At 38.7% G+C, this 23439-nt stretch overlaps 1 protein-coding gene across 6 annotated transcripts in view; it reads left to right on the top strand.

Annotated features, from left to right (window-relative positions):
* Positions 1 to 11110: 11110 nt before the first annotated feature.
* FAM172A (family with sequence similarity 172 member A) overlaps positions 11111 to 23439 on the top strand; it is a 508558-nt gene continuing 496229 nt past the window's right edge. For all 6 annotated transcript variants that reach the window (XM_037733283.1, XM_037733284.1, XM_037733288.1 and 3 more), the window contains exon 1: positions 11111 to 11287. The gene's annotated coding sequence lies outside the window, so the exon portion shown is untranslated. The remainder of the gene's footprint in view (positions 11288 to 23439) is intronic.

Below are 23439 nucleotides of genomic sequence, written 5' to 3' on the forward strand. Positions count from 1 at the left end.
GCTGTTATTTGGAGTGTTCTATTTCATACTGCTAAATTTTAACCTCGTAACAAATAAATGATGTAAGAGAGAAATGTTTCTTACTACCTTGAGATTACACAGTGCCTCTGAAAAAGATATAAAGGAAGGAGGCAGGTGAGAGGAGAAAAGATACACCAAGAGGGACACTGTTCTTCACAAAAATAAAATTCTTTTGTCGGACATGGGAGATCACGGCTTGCCTATTTCCCATCCCTTCATCCTAAAGGGAATTGTGACTACTGAAAAGCCTGATCTGCTGACTAAAACCTACGTTGGCCAGCTGAGACTCGAGACTTTTGAGTTAATGTTGAAATGAGTTAAGATTTTGGGGGTACTGGTGGGAAGGCATGATTGTATTCTGAAAGGTAAGAAGGACATGAGATGTTGGAGGGGCCAGGGGCAGAATGATATAGTTTGGATATTTGCCCCTGCCCTTATCTCATGTTGAATTGTAATTTGCAATGCTCAGGGTAGGACTTTTTAGGAGATGTTTGGATCATATGGGCAGATCCTTCATGGCTTGGTGTTGTCCTTGTGATAGTGAGTTCTCATGACATCTGGTTATTTAATAGTGTGTATCACTTTCCACCGCCTCTCTCTGTTGCTCCTGCTTTTGCCATGTGATGTGCCTGCTCCCCATTTCACCATCTGCCATGATTGTAAACTTCCTGAAGCCTTTCTAGAAGTCAAGCAGATGCTAGCATGAAGCAGATGCTTCCTGTAAAGCCTGCAGAACTGTGAGCTGATTAACCCCCTTTTCTTTATAAATTACCCAGTCTCAGGTATTTCTTTATAGCAATGCAAGAATGGCCTAATATACTACCTGTCTGTCTAGTTTAGAGGGCAGAAGATTGCCTTGTGACATTAATTCTCTGACAGATCTAAGAATACTTGTTGATTTTCAGTTTGCTCAGCTTTTTTCTTGTGAAGGTGAACATGAAAATTTCCATGCTCCAGGCTGTTTACATGAGCGTGCTTGGAAACATCCCCATTACTTTAAAGTGTCCCTTTTCCACCATAGATCTGACTCACAAGTATACTGGAAAGAAGGGGACATCATCTATCTTTCCCCCTTTTTTTTTTTTGAGATAGGGTTTCCCTCTGTTGCCCAGGCTGGGGTACAGTGACACAATCATGGCTCACTGCAGCCTTGTGCTCTAGGGCCCAAATTATCCTCCCACCTCAGCCTCTCAAGTAGCTGGGACCACAGGCACGTGCCACCATATCCAGCTAATTCTTTATTTAATTTTTGTAAAGATTGTATCTCCTTATGTTGCCCAGGCTGATCTTGAACTCCTGGGCTCAAGTGATGCTCCTAACCTTGGCCTCCCAAAGTGCTGGGATTATAGGTGTAAGCCACTGCACATGGCATGATCTGTTTTGTCTCAGTTCCTCTACATTTTACTTCCCCTTGTCCTACTTTGAGATCCTTCAGGGTCGGCTCAGAGGCAGGAGAAAAAGGCTATTGCAAATTGGAATTGTTGTCCTCTCTGTAACAAATGCCCAAATACTGGTGCTGTCATTAGGCACTTTAGTGTAATTTTGGAGATTCATCAAAAATTCAGAAACTCTTACACCGATGTTCCCTGATATATGGGTTGAATGCCCCAGCCAGCATCTCACAATTCCCATGGAGCTCCTCTTCTGGTGGCTTACTTCACACAATCTCATTCTGCTTGCTGGATTGCTTCTCCTTTCTTCCTACTAGAGTTGCTTCTCTTCTTTTCCAAAAACAAATCTACTTCAGTGTTGTGGGTTGAATTTTACGTTCCACAAAAGACACAGTGAAGTCTTTCCTAACTCCAACTACCTCAAATGTGACTTTATTTGGAAATAATGTCATTACAGAAGTAAACAATTTAAAATAATGTCATTAAGGTAGGACTTAATCCAGTATGATTTGTATTCCTATAAAAGGGAAAACTTTTGGCACAGAGACAAGCACACAGGGAAAATGCCAAGTGAAGACAAAGGCAGAAATCTGGATGATGCATCTATAAGCCAAAGAACACCAAAGATGGCCAGCAAACCACAAGCAGCTAGGAGAAAGGCATGGAACAGATTCTCTCTCATGAGCCTCAGAAGGAACCAGCCATGCCATGACCTTGATCTTGGACTTCTAGTCTTCATAACTATGAGAAATTGAATTTCTATTGTGTAAGCCACCCAGTTTGACATACTTTGTTATGGCAGGCATAGAAAACAAATATACCCATCTATGTATGATCATGTCCACTAGCTACTGGGAAAACATGACAGTTCTTACCTCCTTACTCTGTCATCAAAGATACTCTCAGTCAGTCTCTCATCTTTAAATATTTTCAGGAGAGAGTCAGGTATTCAACTTTGAGACTGCCATTTACCAAACTCCAAGGTTTTGGCCAAATGTTTTCTCCATCCCTTCAAAACAGTCTTTTACCATCTGCTGACTCAGTGGAGGCATGAGGTAGTGAAGGGCCAGATCATGCAGGACTTAACAGGCTTGTAGAAATAGTTTTGGATTTTATTCCATTCGAGTAAGGAAGCTTATTAAAGATTTTGATCAGGGAATCAACAAGTTCTGGTATGAATTTTTAGAAGATTTCTACAGGTGCCAGTTGGAGATGAGATTGTAGGGAAGCAAAAACAGAAGCATATAGAACAATCAATTACAGCATCTATTGTGGACTAGAATGCTTGTAGAAGAGATGATGGGAATTGGTTAGATTTAGGTTACCTTTTGAAGAGAGAGGCAACAGATTTTCCTGAATAATGTGAGGAAATTTTCCTGAATAATGTGAATAGTGTGTGGACTGTGAGAGAGAAAGAATCAAAGGACAACCTGAACAACTGTAAGAATTAATGTGCCATTTAGTGAGATGAAAAGGTATGCAATAGGAGTAGCTTTTGGAGGTAGAAAATAAGAAGTTTGAAATGCATGCTAAATATTTTAGCAGGTATGTTGAATAAGAAGTTAGATATATGAATATGAAAATCAAAGAAATCAGAGCTAGACATGGATATTTGGAATCAATCAGCATTGTGATGCCACATAATAGACAGTGAAGGGAGTGGACGGGATAACCTCAGGAATAAAGGCAGATAAAGAAGGGAACACATCTTAGGCACATTAACATCTAGAGGTCTGGAAGAATCCAGCAAAAGAAAATCGAATAGCTCTGTAATTTCACAAAAGTCAAATGAAGAAAATGTTTCAAGTTTTAAGAAGGAGGATGTTATTAATTGTGTTAAATGCTAAAGAATGGTTACAATAAAGACCAAGTTGCCACTGGATTTAACAGAATTGTTTAAATTCCCAGACATCTGTACACAAACTCTTCTTTTGCTCTAACATTTAAACTAGTTCAGAAGTCTCAAATTCAAGTGTGTATAAGAACTAAAGCTCTAGAGCATATGCATAACTTCATGTATTCTGTATTTTGTGGGCCATTTAGGGGATTTTTGTGGTTATTTTTTACCATTAGGGATTTTTTTAAAAATCATAGAGGCTTAGTTTAGAACCAAATCTCGGTTATGGATACAGCTACATCTTTCTACAGCTGTTTCCAACCTATCCAATTACTACTCAAGAGATCAGAAAAAGAACAGACTAAGAGCCTCTCCTTTACATATTCCCTGTTTGTTGTTTTACCTTTACAGAGCTCATAAGAAAGCTCACACTATTTTATTCTCTCTTTCCACAAAGGAACAGTGAGAAGAAATTTAAAGGAGAGACACTAAGTAGAAAATGGAAAGGTTCTATGGGGCTAAACTGAAGAAAACTGGTATCCGTTCTACTTAAAACTAATCACCTATTCCTGATGATTTAACTAGTATGACATAGACTTAATTACCATTTCTTTTCCTCTGCCTACCAACTCTCATCCAAATAAAACTTACATAGGAGTCCAAGTGAAATATATTGTATAGTAAAGAATCTGACCTTTCCTAAAAAGAGTTCTGGCCTGTGGCCTCAGATTATGGGAAATAACCTCTCATATCTGATAAAAGTGTCTTTGTTTAGGAAGACTGGCTACATCCAAAAGTTTTAGGGTAGAGGCTCCCCATGCTAGAAAGACCAACCACATGGCTTAGAGGCTTTGGGTCATGTATCAATATATCATTTGACCTGGAGACTGAGTTCCATGTGGGCAATCAATCAATGATGCCTCCAGAATGGAGTCCCCCCTCACCCAACAAATTCTGAATGTTGAAGCTCTTGTGAGCTTCACTAACTATTCCCATTTAGAAAAATAAGTGCAGCTCTTGGAATAGATACTTAGCAGCCAGTAGAAGAAAAAGAAAAGAAAAGAAAAGAAAAATTAAAAAAAAAAAAGAAAAATAAGTGCAGCTCACTGCCAGTGCTCATTTAATGTTACATAAACATGCTCTTTCAGGCTGAGGCATATCTGACTGATTTTCAGTGTAAAAAATAAAATATGAAAACTGTTCTTGGAATTATTTCTAAATGGAACTAACATCAAAATCGTCTGAATCATCAGAATCGTCTCTTTCAGAAAAATCGGATTCATCAATTGAATCTTCAGCCAACAGTGTTTGAGAACGACGTTAACATCATGCATAGGAATGCTATGCTTTCTAGGATTTGATATTTTCAGCAATAGAGAATTACTACATTTGAAAATGAAAATACCACTACTAAAAACAGAATGCTATAAATAGAATGCCTTTTGTTTCCAAAGTTGACATACTAGAGTGATATGAAAAAAATAATAAAAGCAAGATATTTCATGGCAAATGCACTAGTCCATTTTCACACTGCTGATAAAGACTTACTCAAGACTGAGAAATTTACAAAAGACAGAGGTTTGATGAACTTACAAAATGATGAACCACATGGCTGCGGAGGCCTCAAAATCATGGTGAAAGGTGAAAGGCACATCTCACATGGCGGCAGATGAGAGAAGAAAATTTGTGCATGGAAACTCTGCTTTTTAAAACCATCAGATCTCATGAGACTTATTCACTATCACAATAACAGCAGGGAAAGACCTGTACTCATGATTCAGTTACCTCCCAGAGGATCCCTCCCATAACACATAGGAATTCAAGATGAGATTTGGGTGCAGACACAGCCAAGCCATATCATTCCTCACCTGGCTCCCTCCCAAATCTCATGTCCTCCTATTTCAAAACCCAGCCAACAGTCCCCCAAAGTCTTAACTCATTTCAGCATTAACTATAAAGTCCACAGTGCAAAGCCTCATCCAAGACAATGCATGTTCCTCAGTCTATGAGCCTGTAAACTTAAAATCAAGTTAGTTTCTTCCTAGATACAATGGGGGTTCAGGCATTGAGTTAATACAGCCATTCCAAATGGGAGAAATTGGGCAAAACAAAAGGGTTATAGGGCCCATTTAAGCCCAAAATCCAGCAGGTTGTCAAATCTTAAAAGCTTCAAAATGATCTCCTTTGACTCCATGTCTCACATCCAGATAATGATAATGCAAGAGGTGGCTCCCATGGTCTTGGGCAGTCCTGTTGCTGTGGCATTGCAGGGTACAGTCTCCCTCCTGGCTGCTTTCATGGACTGGCATTGAGTGTCTGCAGCTTTCCAAGCACACAGTGCAAGCTGTCAGTGGATCTACCATTCTGGAGTCTGGAAGACGGTGGCCCTCTTCTCACAGCTCTACTCAGCAGTGCCCCAGCAGGGACTCTGTGTGGTGGCTCTGATCCCACATTTCCTTGCCACTCTGTCCTAGAAGATGTTCTCCATGATGGTCCCACTCCTGTAGCAAACTTCTGCCTGGGCATTCAGGCATTTCCATACATCCTCTGAAATCTAGGCAGAGATTCCCAAACCTCAATTCTTGATTTCTGTGCACCCACAGGCTCAAAACCATGTGGAAGCTGCCAAGGCTTGGGGCCTCCACCTGCTGAAGCAAAAGCACGCACTGTACCTTGGCCCTTTTCAGTCATGGCTGGAGTGGCTGGGATGCAGGGCACTAAGTCCCCAGACTGCACACAGAAGAGGGACCCTGGGCCAGGACCACAAAACCATTTTTTCCTCCTAAACCTCTCAGCCTGTGGTGGGAGGGGCTGCCACAAAGGTCTCTGACTTGCCCTGGAGACATTTTCCCCATTGTCTTGTTGATTAACATTCGGCTCCTCATTACTTATGCAAATTTATGCAGCCAGCTTGAATTTTTCCTCAAAAAATGGGATTTTATTTTCTACATTTTCAGGCTACAGATTTTCCAAACTTTTATGCTCTGTTTCCCTTTTAAAACTGAATGCCTTTAGCGGCATCCAAGTCACTTCTTGAATGCTTTGCTGCTTAGAAATTTCTTCTGCCAGATACCCTAAATCATCTCTCTCAAGTTCAAAGTTCCACGAATCTCTAGGGAAGGGGCAAAATGCTGCCAGTCTCTTTGCTAAAATGTAACAAGAGTCACCTTTGCTCCGGTTCCCAGCAAGTTCCTCATCTCAATCTGAGACCACCTCAACCTGGATTTCTTTGTTTATATCATTATCAACATTTTGGTCAAAGCCATTCAACAACTCTCTAGAGAGTTCCAAACTTTCCCACGTTTTCCTGTCTTTTTCAGACCCTCCAAACAGATCCAACATACTCAAGACTGGGCAATTTACAAAAGAAAGAGATTTAATGGACTTATAGTTCCACATTGCTGGGGAGGCCTCACAATCATAGCAGAAGCTGGAAGATACATCTCAAGTGGCAGCACACAAGAGAAGAGACCTTGTGCAGGGAAACTTCCCATTTTAAAACCATCTGATCTTGTGAGACTTAATCACTATCACAAGAACAGCAGGAAAAGATCTGCCCCTATGATTCAATTACATCCCCTGGGTCCCTACATGGGAATTCAAGATGAGATTTGGGTGGTCAATATCAATATCAGCAAAGTAATCTCAAGGTAAATGTTCCAGCTGCAAGTGCCACTCGCAAGTATTTTTGGGGCAAATAGGAAAAGGATTAGTGGCAATTGATTAGTGGCAATTCTACATTGCATATTGTCATGCATGGATTTTGGGAGGGGAACATGTCCTGACTCCACTGGGAGAGTTTGGTACCCTCCTGGACTCTGCCTTATGTGCTTCTTTCCTTGGCTGATGTTAGTCTGTATTCTTTCCTTCTAATAAATTGTTAACTGTAACAGCTTTTAGTGAATTCTGTGAGACCTTCTACCAAAATTTCAAACCTGAGGAGGTTTCTGGGAACCCCCAAACTTGCAGTTGGTGTCAGAAATGAGGGATGCCTTGGAGACTGTGCCCTCAAACCTCACAGGTTGTCTAACTCCAGGTAAATACATCAACCTATGAATTATCTACATCACAAAGCAGAGGCACTTTTATGTTTTTTGTTTGAAATTCTCTTAAAGTATGTTTTGAAGATTTATATATTATCTTTTCTCATTAAAAAAAAATCTAGGCATAATGAAATGGAGGCTGGGAATATTATAATGTTCTGGAGGCTGGGAAGATCAAGATTCAGAGGCTATGTCTGGTGAAGATCCTTTTGTGGCACAAAGCATCACATGGGGAGAGAGGATGAGAGAGAGTAGTGAGAGTGCACAAGACAGAGAGAAAATGGGGGCTAAACTTAACCTTTTATCAGGAGTCCACTTCCATGTTAACTAGCCCATTCCCACAACAATGGTATTAATCCCTTTATAAGGGTATCCAGTTTTGTTTCTCCAGCATCTCGATGGAAAGCAGAAGTGATAAGGTGTTGATTTTAAGTAATAATCATTTTGTTAGAGGGGTCATTTGTAATTGTTTGGTTATATAATCCTACTTTTTTGACTTTGAATATAAACTGAATCTAGAAGGCAGAACTTGTTATAATTACTATGCCACACTTCACACATACTGTCTTAGTCCATTTTCTGCTGCTGTAACAGAATACCACAGACTGGGTAATTTATAAACAAAAGAGATTCATTTGGCTTACAGTTCTGGAGGCTGGGGAAGTCCAAGATCCAGAGGCTGCATCTGGTGAAGATTCTCCTGTGGCAGAAAGCATCACATGGGGAGAGAAGGTGAGAGAGAGTAGTGAGAATGCACAAGTCAGAGAGAAAAGGGGGGCCAAACTTAACCTTTTATCAGGAGCCCACTCCCACGCTAAATAACCCACTCCCACAATAATGTCATTAATCTCTTTATAAGGGCACAGCTCTTATGGCCTAAATCACCTCTTTAAGGCTTCGCTTCTTAATATTGTTACAATGTCAATTATGTTTTCAACACATGAATTTTTAGAGAACACATTCAAATCATAGCACATACCTGCTTGGGCTTTGGGCAAGGGCAGGAATGTTACTTTATTCTCCAAATTTAAGTCAGAAGCCATAACTAATTCCAATAGAATTGGTTAGTTTGGACAGAGCTTTGCCCTCAGCATCTAATCAAGAATATTTTCCTTAATGAATTTTCCTGACCTGCTAAAATGTTGGAGCTGAGCCCTAGTCATGATAAGTGGGTTTAAAGTTTATTTTTAACTTAAATTAACAACATGTAGTCTTGACAGTATTTTTGGAGGTGTCTGTCTGCTGTATGTTACTGAAATCAATTGATGTGAAGAATGGGGGTAGACTGATAAAAGGATAGATGCCCAAGGAAGTGGTCTGGAATAGGAGAAGGATATGCCAAATATAGTATAGGGACATTTCTTTGATCATCCTAGTGAGCAAAGATGGACCAGCTGTTAGCCAGGAGGGAACAAATCTCCTTTCCCTTTTTCTTATCTCAGCAGGATCTTGAAGTGCAAGAGAAGAGAGGTGGCGAGAGAAACTGAAGTTTCTGGCTTCCCTGGAGATGTATAAATTAAACTATAAATAAACTAACTTGAACTGTTTAGATGACTATGGCTAAAATGAGGGGAAATTTTGTACTATATTGTGTAGTCATCATCGTAATGGTTTCCGCTAAGCTACACATGGGCTGTTGTAATTCTAAAAAAACACCTAAGCCCACACACAATTTTTGCTGCTTTCCTTCCTTTCTCCTCACAGATTTGCAGAAGATATTTTTGTGGTCAGCAGAGGCAGGAGTCTACTTTACCATTTAAGGGTAGAGTAAGGAGAGAAAATGACTCACTCTGTTTTAGCACATAACCTCCTCATTCTTGATTTTGACATCTTAGTCAGGATTGGACTTGAAAGGATATTTACTCGTTGGTTGTTGCCATACAGCATATTAGTTTCTTTTGCTGAAAAACAAATCACTCCAAAATTTACTGGCTTCAAATAACAAGAACCATTTTCATTATCTCTAATTGTTCCTGTGGGTCAGGAATTCAGAACTGGGCATAGAGGGGATGCCTTGTCTCTGCTTTATAAAATTTGGGACCTCAGCTGAAAGAAGCAAGGATTGGAACAATACTAAGGCTCATTCATTCCCATGTAAATCCAGCTGGAATTATAAGCTGAAGCATCCATATGTTTGCTCAATAGGTTAGTATTGAGCAAAGTACATTCCTCTAATTCTTGAGTGGGTCTCTAACCCGGAAACATTGAAAGGTCATGTCACTCATCTTTTGACCCATCTCCATGTTATATGTAAACACTGGTATATTCTCTTAATGAAATTTTAATTTTTATTCAATTTTCACTAGTTTTCCCACTTAACATTCTATTTCTAGTTTCAGAATCCCATATTAAAGTTGGTCTGTCTAGGCTCCTCTTGGCTCAGACAGTTTCTCAGACTTTCCTTATTTTTCATGACCTTAGCTATTTGTGGTAGTACTGGTCAGGTATTTTTGTCTAATGTTTTTCTCATGGTTAAACAGGGATTATATATTTTGGGGGAGCCTCATCTTTTTAATATAATTTGTCACTGTTGCCAAAGTCTACGAAAATAAAAATGTTTCCCTCCTCTGTTCAACAATCCTTCAGTTTCCCCACTTGTCTGCAGCAGAAAATCAAATACTCAGCACGACATCTAAAGCTTTTCAAAATCTGGCTGTTGCTTTCCTCTTAAGTATAAAGTGTCACTCTACAAACCATTTGAGTTCTTTCCAGAAATGAAGCCCTAACAGTCTTGCAATGCCTGGGCTTTATCCAGGTACTCAGTCCTGGCTAACTCCAGTGGATTCTCTTCCCTCTTGGGAACATTGCTCCTTATATTCCACCACTTATATCATTCGGCTCTGATCCTATACACTTTTCTAAATTTCCCCAATCTAGTATTTACCACCGTTATCATTCAGTCTTTCAATAAATATTGTCTACTTTGTGGACAGGCACTGTTGTTGTATGGTTGAGGATACCTTAAAAAACAAGGTCACTACCATCAATGAGTTTACATTTTAGTGGGACAGGTCACATTTGTAAATAAATAAATGAATAGCATTCTACTTTTATGAAGGAAACAAGTAAAGAGTAGAGATTAAGAAGTACAAACAATGTGGGAGTGAAGTATAGAGAGCCTGGGATCTCCTCTTTGAAGAACACCATAACTGTTGGTTTACTTGTCAGCCACCAGACCTTCCTTCTACTTAGCTGCCTGAGATGAGAGGAGGCCTAACTCAGCTTTGTGCCCCAAGCATCTAGATTAAATGAACAGTTTTGGACTAAATACGCTGAGAGTAGTATCCAAAATTAAAAATCAGTTGCTCCCATTCCTCCCCACAGATGTACCCTTGAAATACCTTTCAAATCTGTTTCTGGAAAAAACATTAATATCCGTTAAGATTCCCATTTGAGTCAAGTATGATAACGAGAAAACTTTCAATTGTCATTAGCATGCTAGCATTAACTTCCTGTTTTACATGTCATAATTCGAAGGTAAATTTTATCTTCCAAATCTCGACCTTCTGGTGTTTCTGGAGTTGAATGGACAGGGTAAAGTCAGATACACTGTGAGTGGGGGAGTGGGGAATTGGCTGTAAGGCCATCCTCAGAATGGTTTTTAAAATTCCGCCTGGAGAACAAGGTTTTAGGGTGGCGTCGTCCTCTACGGCTACCCAGGCAGCCTTCATTAGGAAGGGCGAGCAGAGCCCAGCAGTACACAAAAGGTTTACATTTAATTCAAGCGGGCCACTCTCCACAGTCCACTTATCACCACAGAACCAACCCGGGGGCCGCGCCCCGCCTATTTCCGGGTTGTCTTCGCCGCTGCCGTCGCGTGCGTAATGACGTTTCAGTCTCCTGCAGACCCCGGAAGTGCAACACTAACTTGGTCGGGGCGCGGATCCCGAGAGGGAAAGTCGCAACAACCGCACGAGGGAGTTCGACTGGCGAACTGGAAGGCCACGCCTCCTCCCGCCTGCCCCCTCAGCCCTGTAGCTGGGGGCAGAGCTCAGGTAGGACTGCGTTTGCGGGGTTGTGAGCCCCGGGGTTAGGCCTGGGTCGAAATCCGAGGAGGGGGCTAGCTTGGGTCGGTCTTGGGCGGGGGTCGCTGGTTCTGGGGCCCGAGGCTGTCAGGAACCACGCTGTGTTCCCTGCGGACACCTCTGACCTGTGTCTGGGCCACCGCTGATGGGCAGGTCCCGTGTGACATTTCCACCTCCCAGGCGGGAGCGACACGTGTGTTCCCTGGATGACTTTCCTTATATCTGGGCGTATGGGATTCTGGGAGTCCCTGGAGACAGAGTAATGGGCCCTCCTCCGCTTTCTGGGAAGAGGAGGTATTGTGGTTCTTTGATTAATTTTTTTTCCTGCAAAAAGTGTTATTAACTGCCAACGCTTTACCAGAAGTCATTCACTGCAGATGGATGAAAATGCAGCTATAAAATGCTCTCAAAATTTGTAACATGCATGGGCGCAGGTGGGACGTTTCTCTGGGATGCAGTATGAATTAAGTGTCGAATACTTTTGACTTTGAAATAAAGTAAGTATGTTTTGGAAGCAGTCTTCTCTTTCCCTCATCCAGGTATTTAACATACAGGGGTCCACGGCATAAATCTGCTGGGCCAAGAAACTCATTATTTGTGTTTTGGATATACTGTATTTAGTGACATGCAGTGTTGTTGCATTTGTCCGTTTCTCCCAAGCCCTTAAAAAAGCTGTAGAGGGAAAAATTCTCTGGTTTTTGTCTTCAAGTGCCTTGTATGTTTATGAAAGTACCAATGCGATTTTTTTAATGCAATACATGACATCGTTTGTATTAACACATGCCATGTAGTGCATAATAAATATCACATTGATAAGGTGTATTCTTTATCCCACAATGTGAAGGACAGTTACGCTGTGTACATTTAGCAAATGTAGAAACTGAGTAAGAGTGTTTTTGGATCTGCTTTTTTAAGGCCCCAGTGACAGTGCTGGTACCAGGCTTCTTTTAGACTTTTAAACTAGGTGTTACTTCTACTTAGCCGGTGAAGCCTACACAGAAAAGTTGGGGGTGCTGCGGTAGCTTTCAGGCTATGACTGCTGCATATGGTAGAATAGTACCAAGGCCAAAGGGGAAATATTATCTATGAAACCATGAACATCCACATGTTTATTCATTTAGCAAATATTTTCTGGCAACCTTCAGTGTACCGGATAGTGTTCAGGTGATGGGAAGACAGTAGTGAACAAAATAGAAAGTCCTTTTGCTCCTGGAGCTTACATTCTAGTTGATGGAGAGGTATAATTAACAAGCAAATATATAACAAGTAGTGATTAAGAGATATAGAGAAAGGGTGAGTGCAGTGGCACATGCCTGTAATCCTAACACTTTGGGAGGCCAAGGTGGGCAGATTGCCTGAGCTCAGGAGTTCGATACCAGCCTGGACAACACGGTGAAACCCCATCTCTACTAAAATACAAAAAATTTGCTGGGTGTGGCGGCGTGTGCCTGTAGTCCCAGCTACTTGGGAGGCTGAGGCAGGGGAATTGCTGAACCAAAGAAGTGGAGGTTGCAATGTGTCCAGATCAGGCCACTGCACTCCAGCCAGGGTGACAGAGTGAGACTCCCTCTCCAAAAAAAAAAAAAAAAAAAAAAGATATGGAGAAAAATAAAGCAAATTAAGGGGAAAGAGAGTGCTAGAGGATGCCATTTTGATAGGGTGGTCTATCCCAGCCAGCCTCTCAGATAAGGGAACATTTGAGTGGAGATATGAATGAAGTGAGAGAGTTAGCTCTGCAAGTATCTGGGGAATGAGTTGGCCTAGTACAAAGGCACAGAGACAGGAGCATGTTTGATATATTTTGGAATAGCAAGGATGTAGGCATGGAGGCAACAATCTCAAGAATATTTATTCCGTAATTTGGGCGCATGAGGGATTTTATTTATTTACAGTTTATTTTTCTCAGCTTTCCTAGACAGACCCTGAGAAGAATCTGGCTTCTGTAGATATGTAGAGATGTTTCCACGCTCTTCATTGAGCTCTAACAAAAGTAAGCACTATTTACTCAGTTGTATACAACTTGTACTGTCTCTGTTTTTAGAGTCAGATTGGGTTTGCACAGTAGTCATTGGTATCTAAGTATGGAGTATGTCCCTGTACTATTTCAACTTTACTTTTCACTCATTCTCCGAAGTTTTTCATCATCCCTAACTGAAACTTCATACCTATTAAACACTCACACCTCATTTTCTGTTACCTTCAGCCCCTGATAATTGCCAATCTACTTTCTGCCTCTTATGAATTTGACTACTCTAGGTATCTGACATAAGCGGAATTATGCACTATTTAACCTTTTGTGACTGTCTTATTTCATTTAGTATGATGTATCCAAGCTTCATCCATGTTGTAGCACGTATCAGAATGTTCTTTTTAAGGTGAAATACAATTATCCATTGTGTGTGTACGCTATTAATACATTTTGTTTATCCATTCATTTGTCCATGGATACTTAGATTGTTTCCATCTTTTGGTTATTGTGAATAATGCTGCTATGAACATGAGAGTTCAAATATCTGTTCAAATCTCTGCTTTCATTTCTTTTCGATATCTGTCCAGAAGGGAAATTGCTAGATCACATGGACATTTTATATGTCTCTCTCTATATATTTGAGGAATTGACACACTTTTCCACACCAGCCACCTCATTTCACATTCCCACCAGCAATGCAAAGGAGTCTGGTTTCTGCACATCCTCACCAACATTTCTCCACATCCTTGCCAAACACATTTTTTTGGTTGATAATAGCCATCCTGATGGGTGTAAAGTAGTATCTCTCTGTGTTTTTAATTTGCATTTCTCTAATGATTGGTGATATTAAGCATCTTTTCATTTGCTTTTTGACCACTGGTATATACTTTTGGAGTTCTATGAATTCATTTTAAGATATGATTTAATAAAAATTTTTCGAGATTTATTTGGTGGACTTTTTAAGGGTTTAGAAGGTAGCCACCGTATCTGTTACTGCTTTTTAACTCTTTAATTCTATAATTGTAAAACCTCTCGGTTGTCTATAGACTATGTATCTATAGTAACTCCAAACTTAGGAATGAAAAAAAAAAAACATTTTTAATAATAATAAATAAACCTTTTGGTTCAAATTGCTATGAAAACAGTTCAGAAAAGCCAAAGACTATCTTGGCCTGTTTTGATTTTTTTTTTTCTTTTTAATTGGAAGGAAAGGAGTATATTAAATGGCTGACTGTGCCTGCGTAGTAGATTTCTTTTGTTTTGTAGCTGAGAAGAGCAGGGACCAGAGGAGTCAAAAGTGATGAAGAAACAGAAAAGATGTTTCAGATATCAGTGTAGCAGTTGGATTTGACTAGATGGAGAGTGGCAAAAATCAATAATAGTGATGGATGATGAGCTCCAGAATTGACAGCAGAGAGGGCACCCAGCATCAAAATGAAAAAAAGTAATATAGCTCTACAGATTGGAATAGTATGGAGGGTAGAATGAGGGAGTGCAAATTGCCAGCTTCATCTCAGTATGTAATTCTGAATTACTCAGTTGACCCTGTGTAATCCACTAAGACTACTGTATTCAACAGTGAGTGCTTGGAAGGTATGCACTGTATACAGTCCTATAGGAATAAGCCATTTGTTCAGATCATGTACCACATAATTTCTATTTGTAGAGTAATGAGTTCAATTGAGTAATTTGAGTGTGTAATTTAACAATGTCCAAAACGATAACAATTTTTTAAAATATAATCTGTTAAGAAGGAAGGGAATTTTTAAAAATCGAAAATGTCCAATTGCTCATAAGTTCAAGGTAACAATGTCTTTTTTTGTTGTCCTTGTTAGCCCTGAATGTTTTGTACACTGTCATAATTTATTAGATACTCTTGAGGGGTGCTACATTGAGCTATTTTAGTTATAAACCTCATTTAAATCAATTACTTTGCTTTAATTTAATGAATGAAAAATTGTATCACAATTTTACTTATAACTTCTTGGCAAATTAAAATTGATTACTACAGATGAGATGGCAGATGACTGACTTACTCAAGGTTTCATAGCTAAGTTGCAGAAAAATTAGAGATAGAATTGCTATGGTGCTTTCTCTAATATTTTTTCTTGTCTTCATTTTGGGAAAATGATCTCTTTTGTAATACACATAATTGACATAATTTTTGCTTCAGATAAAATAACACTGTGAAGACTATCAAAGCAAAGCTTATTATTGTGTATTTCCATTTCTTCTTATCAGATTATTTATTTTTTTACTTGGAAATTGCTAAGAGAGTAGATTTTATCTTATTTTTAAACTTTTATTCCTTTTCAATGTTTATTTTAGTTCAGGGGGTACATGTGCAGTGACCTGAAAGGTAGCTTTTGAACTCTCATTCTTGTCTCAGCCTCCCCATTGTGTATTGTTCCCTTTTTTGTCCATGTGTACTTGATGTTTAGCTCTCACATATAAGCGAGAACATGTGGTATTTGGTTTTTTTGTTGCTGCATTGATTCAGTTAGGATAATGGCCTCCAGCTCTATCCATGTTGCTGCAAAGGACATGATTTTATTCTTTTTTATGGCTGTGTGGTGTTCCATGGTGTATATGTGCCACACTTTCTTTATTCAGACCACTGTTGATGGGTATATAGGTTGATTCCATGTCTTGGTGTTTTTGAATAGTGCTGTGATGAACGTATGAGTGCATGTTGTCTTTTTATTAGAATGGTTTATATTCCTTTGAGTGTGTACCCAGGAATGGGATTGCTGAGTTGAATACCTGTTCTTTCTTTTTTAAGTTGTTTGAGAAATCTCCAAACTGCTTTCCACAGTGGCTGAACTAATTTACATTCCCCCAGCACTGTGTAAGCATTCACTTTTCTTCACAACCTCAGTAGCAGCTGTTACTTTTTGACTTTTTAGTATTAGCCATTCCAATTGTTGTGAGATGGTTCCCATTTTGGTTTTGATTTGCATTTCTCTAATGCTCAGTGATGTTGAGCATTTTTTCATATGCTTGTTGGCCATATATATCTTGTTTTTAGAATTGTCTGTTCATGTTCTTTGCTCATTTTTAATGGTTTTTACTTATTTATATTTTTTTTTTTGCTTAATTTGTTTAAGGTCCTCAGAGATCCTGGCTATGGGACCTTTGTAGGATACATAGTTTGAAAATTTTTCTCCCATTCTATAGGTTGTCTGTTTACTCTGTTGATAGTTTCTTTTGCTGTTGAGAGGCTCTTTAGTTTAATTACGTCTTTATTTTCAATGTTTATTTTTGTTGTAATTGCTTCTGGAGTCTTCATTCGAAATCTTTGCTGGGGCCTAGGTTCAGAATGATATTGCCTAGATTTTCTTTTAGAGTTTTTATAGTTCTAGTCTTTACCTGTAAGTCTTTAATCCATCTTGAATGGATTTTGTGTATGGTAAAAGGAAATAGTTCAGTTTCAGTCTTCTGCATAAGGCTAGCCAGTTGTCCTAGCACCCTTTATTGAATAGGGAGTCTGTTCCCCATTGTTTGTTGTTGTTGTCTTTGTCAAAGATCAGATGGTTTTAGGTGTGTGGCTTTATTTCTGGGTTATCTATTCTGCTTCAATGTTTTATGTGTCTTTTTTTATTTTTTCTAGTACCATGCTGTTTTAGTTACTGTAGCTTTGCAGTACAGTTTGAAGTCAGATGGTATGATGCCTCTGGCTTTGTTCTTTCTGTTTAGGATTGCTTTGGGTATTCAGGCTGTTTTTTGGTGCCATATGAATGTTAGATTTTTTTTTTCTAGTTCTGTGAAAAACGTCATTGGTAGCTTGATAGGAGTAGCGTTGAATCTGTAAATTGCTTTCAGTGGCATGGCCATTTTAATAATATTAATTCTTTCTCTCCATGAGTATGGAATATCTTTCCATTTGTGTTGTTTCTGATTTCTTTAGCAGCATTTTGCAATGCTCATTGTAGATATCTCTCATCTCCCTGTTGAGCTGTATGCCTGGGTATTTTATTTCTTTTGTGGCTATTGTGAATGGCATTGCATTCTTGATTTGGCTCTCAGCTTGGACATTGTTGCTGAAATGCTACTGATTTTTTGACATTGATTTTGTATCATTCCAATTTTAGTATTTGTGCTGCTGTAGCAAGCAGTACATTGATTTTGTATCCTAAAACCTTGCAGAAGTTTGTTTATCAGATCTAGGAGATTTTAAGTAGAGAGTGTGGGATTTTCTAAGTATAAAATCAAATCATATCATATCCTCTGTGAACAGAGATAGTTTGACTTTCTTTCTATTTGGATGCTTGTTGCTTAATTGCTTTGGCTGGAATTTCCAGTACCATGTTAAATAGTTGTGGTGAGAGTGGGCATGCTTGTCTTGTTCTGGCTTTCAAGGGAAATGTCTCTAGCTTTTGCCCATTTAGCATGATGTTTGCTGTGGGTTTGTCATAGATGGTTCTTTTTATTTAAGGTATGTTCGTTCAATGCCTAGTTTCTTGAGAATTTTTAACACCAAGTGATGTTAGATTTTATCAAAAGTCTTCTGCATCTATTGAGATGATCATATGGTTTCTGATTTTAGTTTTGTTTATGTGATTAATCACATTTACTAATTTGCATATGTTGACCCAACCTTGTATACCAGGAATAAAGCCTTCTTGATCATGGTGGATTAGGTTTTTGATGTGCTGCTGGATTTGTTGTGCTAGTATTTGTTGAGGATTTTGCATCTATATTCATCAGGGATATTGGCCTAAAGTTTTCTTTTGTCATTGTGTTTCTACAAAGTTATGGTATCAGAGTGATGCTAGCTTCATAGAATGATTTGGCAAGGAGTCCCTTCTTCTCGGTTTTTGGAGTAGTTTTAGTAGGGTTGGTATCAGCTCTTTTTTTTTTTTTTTTTTTCTTAGACGGAGTCTCTCTCTGTCATCCAGGATGGAATGCAGTGGTTTTTGAGATGGAGTCTTTCTCTGTTGCTTAGGATGGAGTACAATGGCGTGATCTCTACTCACTGCAACCTCCGCCTCCAGGGTTCAAGCAATTCTCCTGCCTCAGCCTCCTGAGTAGCTGGGACTACAGGCCGTTGCCACGATGTCTGGCTAGTTCTTTGTATTTTTAGTAGAGATGGGGCTTCACCATGTTAGCCAGGATGGTCTTGATCTCCTGACCTTGTCATCTGCCTGCCTTGGCCTCCCAACGTGCATTACAGGCATGAGCCACCACGCTCAGCCATGTTCTTCTTTATATGTCTGGTGGAATGTGAATCTGTCTTTTCCAGGGCTTTTTCTGGTTGTAGGCTTTTTATTACTGAATTCATTTTGAAATTCGTTATTGGTCTGTTCAGGGTTTCAATTTCTTCCTGATTCAATCTTTGGAGGCTGTATCTTTTGAAGAACTTATCATTTTCTCTAGATTTTCTAGTTTGTGTGGGTAGAGGTGTTTATAAAAGTCTCTGAGGGTTTTTTTGTATTTCTATCAGGTCAGTTGTAATATCCAGTTAGTCATTTCTGATTGTGTTTATTTGGACTTCCTGCCTTTTTTCTTTATTTGTCTAGCTAGTGGTCTGTCAATCTTATTTATTCTTTCGGAGAACCATGTTTTGGTTTCATTGATCTTTTGTGTAGTTTTCATGTCTCAGTTTTGTTCAGTTTAGCTCTGATTTTGGTTTTTTCTTCTGCTAGCTTTGGGGCTAGTTTACTTTTTTTTTTTTGGCTTCTCTAGGTGTGAAGTTAGGTTGTTAATTTGTGATCTTTCTAACTACTTGATACAGATGTTTAGTGCTGTAAACTTTCCTCTGAAAACTGCTTTAGCTGTGACTCAGAGAATCTGGTATGTCATTTCTTTGTTTTCGAAAACATTTCTTGAATTCTGACCTAATTTCGTTGTTTACTGAAAGTCATTTAGGAACAGATTATTTTATTTTCACATAATTATATGGTTTTGAGATATTTTCTTGGTGTTGATTTCTGGATTTTTGTACTGTGGTTGAGAGTGTGTTATGATTTCAGTTTTTTCTTTTAATCTGTTGAGAATTCCTTTATGGCTGAGTGGTCATGTTACGGTATGTGTCATGTGCAGATAAAAAGAATGTGTATTCTGTTGTAGTTGAGTGGAGTGTTCTGTAGATGTCTGTTAGGTCCATGTGGTCAAGTGTCAAGTTTAAGTCCTGAATATCTTGGTTAGTTTTGTGCCTTGGTGATCTGTCTAGTACTGTCAATGGGTGTCAAGATGAGGTCTTCCACTATTATTGTGTGGTTATCTAAGTCTCTTTGTAGGTCTCTAAGAACTTGTTTTATGAATCTGGGTGCTCCAGTGTTGGATGCATGTATATTTAGGATAGTTATGTTTTCATGTTGAATTGAACCTTTTATCATTATATAATGCCCTTCTTAGTCCTTTTTGATCATTGTTGCTTTAAAGTCTGTTTTGTCTTAAAGAGCAACCCTGTCTCTTTTTTGTTTTCTGTTTGCTTGATAGATTTTTCTCTATCCGTTAGTTTGAGCCTATGGGTGTCATTGTGTATGAGATGGGTCTCTTGAAGATAGCATATAGTTGGGTCTTGTTTCTTTATTCAAATTGCCACTCTGTATCTTTTAAGTAGTGCAGTTAGTCCATTTATATTCAAGGTCAGTATTGATTTATGAGGATTTGATCCTGTTATTATGCTGTTAGCTGCTTGTTATATACGTTTGATTGTATAGTTGCTTTATGGTGACAATGGTCTATGTACGTAAGTGTGTTTTTGTGGTGGCCTGTAATGTCCTTTCTTTTTCATGTTTAATGCTTCCATAAGGACCTCTTACAAGGCAAACCTAGTGGTAGTTAATTCCTTAGTATTTGCTTATCTGAAAACGATTTTATTTTTCTTTCACTAATGAAGCATAGTTTGGCTAGATATGAAATTCTTAGAGTACCCTTTCTTTAAGAATGCCAAATAAAGGTCCCCAATCTCTTCTGACTTGTAGGGTTTCTGCTGAAAGGTCAGCTGTTAGCCTGATGGGATTCCCTTTGTAAATAACCTCTCCCTTCTTTCTAGCTCCCTTTAAGATATTTTTCTTTCACCTTGACCTTGGAGAATCTGATGACTATTTGTCTTCAGAATGGTTGTCTTGAATAGTATCTTACAGGGGTTTTCTGCAGTTCCTGAATTTGAATGTTGACCTCCCCAGTGAGGTTAGGGAAATTTTCATAATTTTTCATTGTGTTTTCCAAGTTACTTTCTCTCTGTCTCTTTCAGGTATGCCAGTGTGTCACATGTTTGGTCTGTTTATATAATCCCATATTTTTTTGGAGGTTTTGTTCATTATTTTTATTCTTTTGCCTTTATTCTTATCTCATTGAGTTCATTCAAAGAACTGGTCTTTGAACTCTGAGATTCTTTCCTCAGCTTTGTCTATTCCTTCCTCAGTACTTCTGATTATATTATGAAATTCTTTTAGTGAATTTTTCAGCTCTATCAGATCAGTTTGGTTTCTTCTTAAAGTGACTATTTCATCCATAGGTTCTTGTATTGTTTTATTCTATTCCTTAGTTTCCTTGGAGTTGGTTTCAATTTTCTCCTGAATCTTGGCAATCCTCCTTGCCATCCAGATTCTGAATTCTATGTCTATAATTTCAGCCTGGTTAAGAACCATTCTTGGGCAGGTGGTGCAGTCATTTGGAGGTAGGAAGACAGTGTGACTTTTTTTTTTTACTTTAGAATTATTGATATTTATTATCTATGATATAGTCAAAGTTAATTTTCAGGAGGAAAGTTTCATTTTGTAATTATTCACTATTTCCACTATGATGAGGAGGGCTTTGGTATTCTTTCTTTTTTTTCTCCTGGTTACTCGTTTCTTTTAAAAAATTTATTTTAGGTTTGGGGATACATATGTAGGCTTGTTACATAGATAACACATGTCATAGGGTTTGTCGTACATATTATTACATCACCCAGGTATTAAGCTCAGTAACCAATAGTTATCTTTTCTGCTCATTTTCTTCCTCCCACCTTCCTCTCTCAGGTAGACCCCAGTGCCTGTTGTTCTCTTCTTTGTGTTCATAAGTTATTGACATTTAGTTCCCACCTATAAGGGAGAACATGCAGTATTTGGTTTTCTGTTACTGCCTTAGTTTACTAAGGATGATAGCCTCCAACATTATCCATGTTCCTGCAAAAGACATGATCTCATTCTTTTTTATGGCTGCATAATATTCTGTGGTATATATATACCACATTTTCTTTATCCAGTCTGTTATTGATGGGCATTTAGTTTGAGTCCATGTCTTTGCTGTTGTGAACAGTGCTGCAGTGAACATTCAGGTGTCTGTGTCATTATGATAGATATTCCTTCTCTGGGTGTATACCCAGTGATGGTATTGCAGCATCAAATGGTAGCCCTGATATTAGCGCTTTGAGGAAACGCTTTACTGCTTTCCACGATGGTAGAACTAATTTATACTCCCACCGACAATGTCTCAGGGTTCCCTTTTCTCCCCCACCTCACTGGCATCTGTTATTTTTGGACTTTTTGGCAATAGCCATACTGACTGTTGTGTGATGGTATCTCATTGTGGTTTTGATTTTCATTTCTCTAATTATCAGTGATATTGAGCTTTTTTCATATGCTTATTGGCAACATATATGTCTTTTAAGAAGTATCTGTTTATGTCCTTTGTTCACTTTTTAATGGGGTTGTTTGTTTTTCCCTCATAATGTTGTTTGAGTTTCTTGTGGATGGTGGATTTTCTCTGAATCTCGATTTTTGCAAACTATGCATCTGAGATAGATTTTTTCCCCATTCAGTAGGTTGTCTGTTTACTCTGTTGATAGTTTCTTTTGCTGTGCAGAAGCTCTTAAATTTAATTAGATCCCATTTGTCAGTTTTTGCTTTTGTGATTGCTTTTGGTGTCTTTGTCATGAGTTCTTCGCCTGTTCCTAGGTCCAGGATGGTATTGCCTAGGTTGTTTTCCAGTGTTTTTATAATTTTGGGTTTTACATTTAAGTCTTCAATCCATTTTGAGTTTACTTTTGTATATGTATAAGGAAGGGATCCAGGTTCAATCTTCTGTATATGGCTAGCCAGTTAACTCAGCACCATTTATTGAATAGGAAGTCTTTTCCCCATTCTTGTTTTTGTCAGCTTTGTCGAAGATCAGATAGTCATAGATGTGTGGCCTTACTTGGGGCCTTCTCTTCTGTTCTGTTGGTCTGTATGCCTGTTTTTGTACCTGTACCATGCTGTTTTGGTCCCTGTAGCCTTGTAGTATAGTTTGAAGTCAGGAAACATGATACTTCCAGCTTTGTTCTTTTTGCTTAGTATTGTGTTGGCTATTTGAGCTCTTTTTTGATTCCATATAAATTTTAAAATAATTTTTTCTAGTTCTCTGAAGAATGCCTTTGGTAGTTTAATAGGAATAGCATTGAATCTGTAAATCGCTTTGTGTAGTATAGTCATTTTAATGATATTGATTCTTCCTTTCCACCAGCATGGGATGTTTTCCATTTATTTGTGTGTCATCTCTGATTTCTTTCAGCAGTGTTGTGTAATTCTCAACACTAAGAGATCTTTCACCTTCCTGGTTAGCTGTATTCCTAGGGGTGTGTGTGTGTGTGTGTGTGTGTGTGTGTGTGTGTATGTGTGGCAATTGTGAATTGGATTGCCATTCTGATTTGGCTCTCAGTTTGGTTGTTGTTGGTCTGTAGGAATGCTAGTGATTTTTGTACCTTGATTTGTATCCTGCCACTTTGCTGGTTATCAGCTGAAGGAGATTTTGGGCTCAGATTATGGGGTTTTCTAGATATAAAATCATGTCATCTGCAAACAAAGGTAATTTAACTTCCTCTCTTCCTGTTTGGATGCCATTATTTCTTCCTCTTTTTCCTGTTTGCTTATGGCCAGGACTTACAATACTATGTTGAATAGATGTGGTGAGAGAGGGCATCCTTGTCTTGTGTGGGTTTTCAGGGGAATGCTTCCAGCTTTTGCCCACTCGGTATAATGTTGGTTGTGGGTTTCTCATAGATGGATCTTATTATTTTGAGGTATGTTCCTTCAATACCTAGTTTATTGAGAGTTTTTAACATGATAGGATGTTGAATTTTATCAAAAGTCTTTTGAGATAATCATATGGTTTGTGTCTTTAGTTCTGTTTATGTGATGAATCACATTTATTGATTTTCGTATATTGAACCAGCCTTGCATCC

This window comes from Cebus imitator, unplaced genomic scaffold (assembly GCF_001604975.1).
Source record: "Cebus imitator isolate Cc_AM_T3 unplaced genomic scaffold, Cebus_imitator-1.0 Scaffold511, whole genome shotgun sequence".
Classification (NCBI taxonomy): Eukaryota; Metazoa; Chordata; class Mammalia; order Primates; family Cebidae; genus Cebus; species Cebus imitator.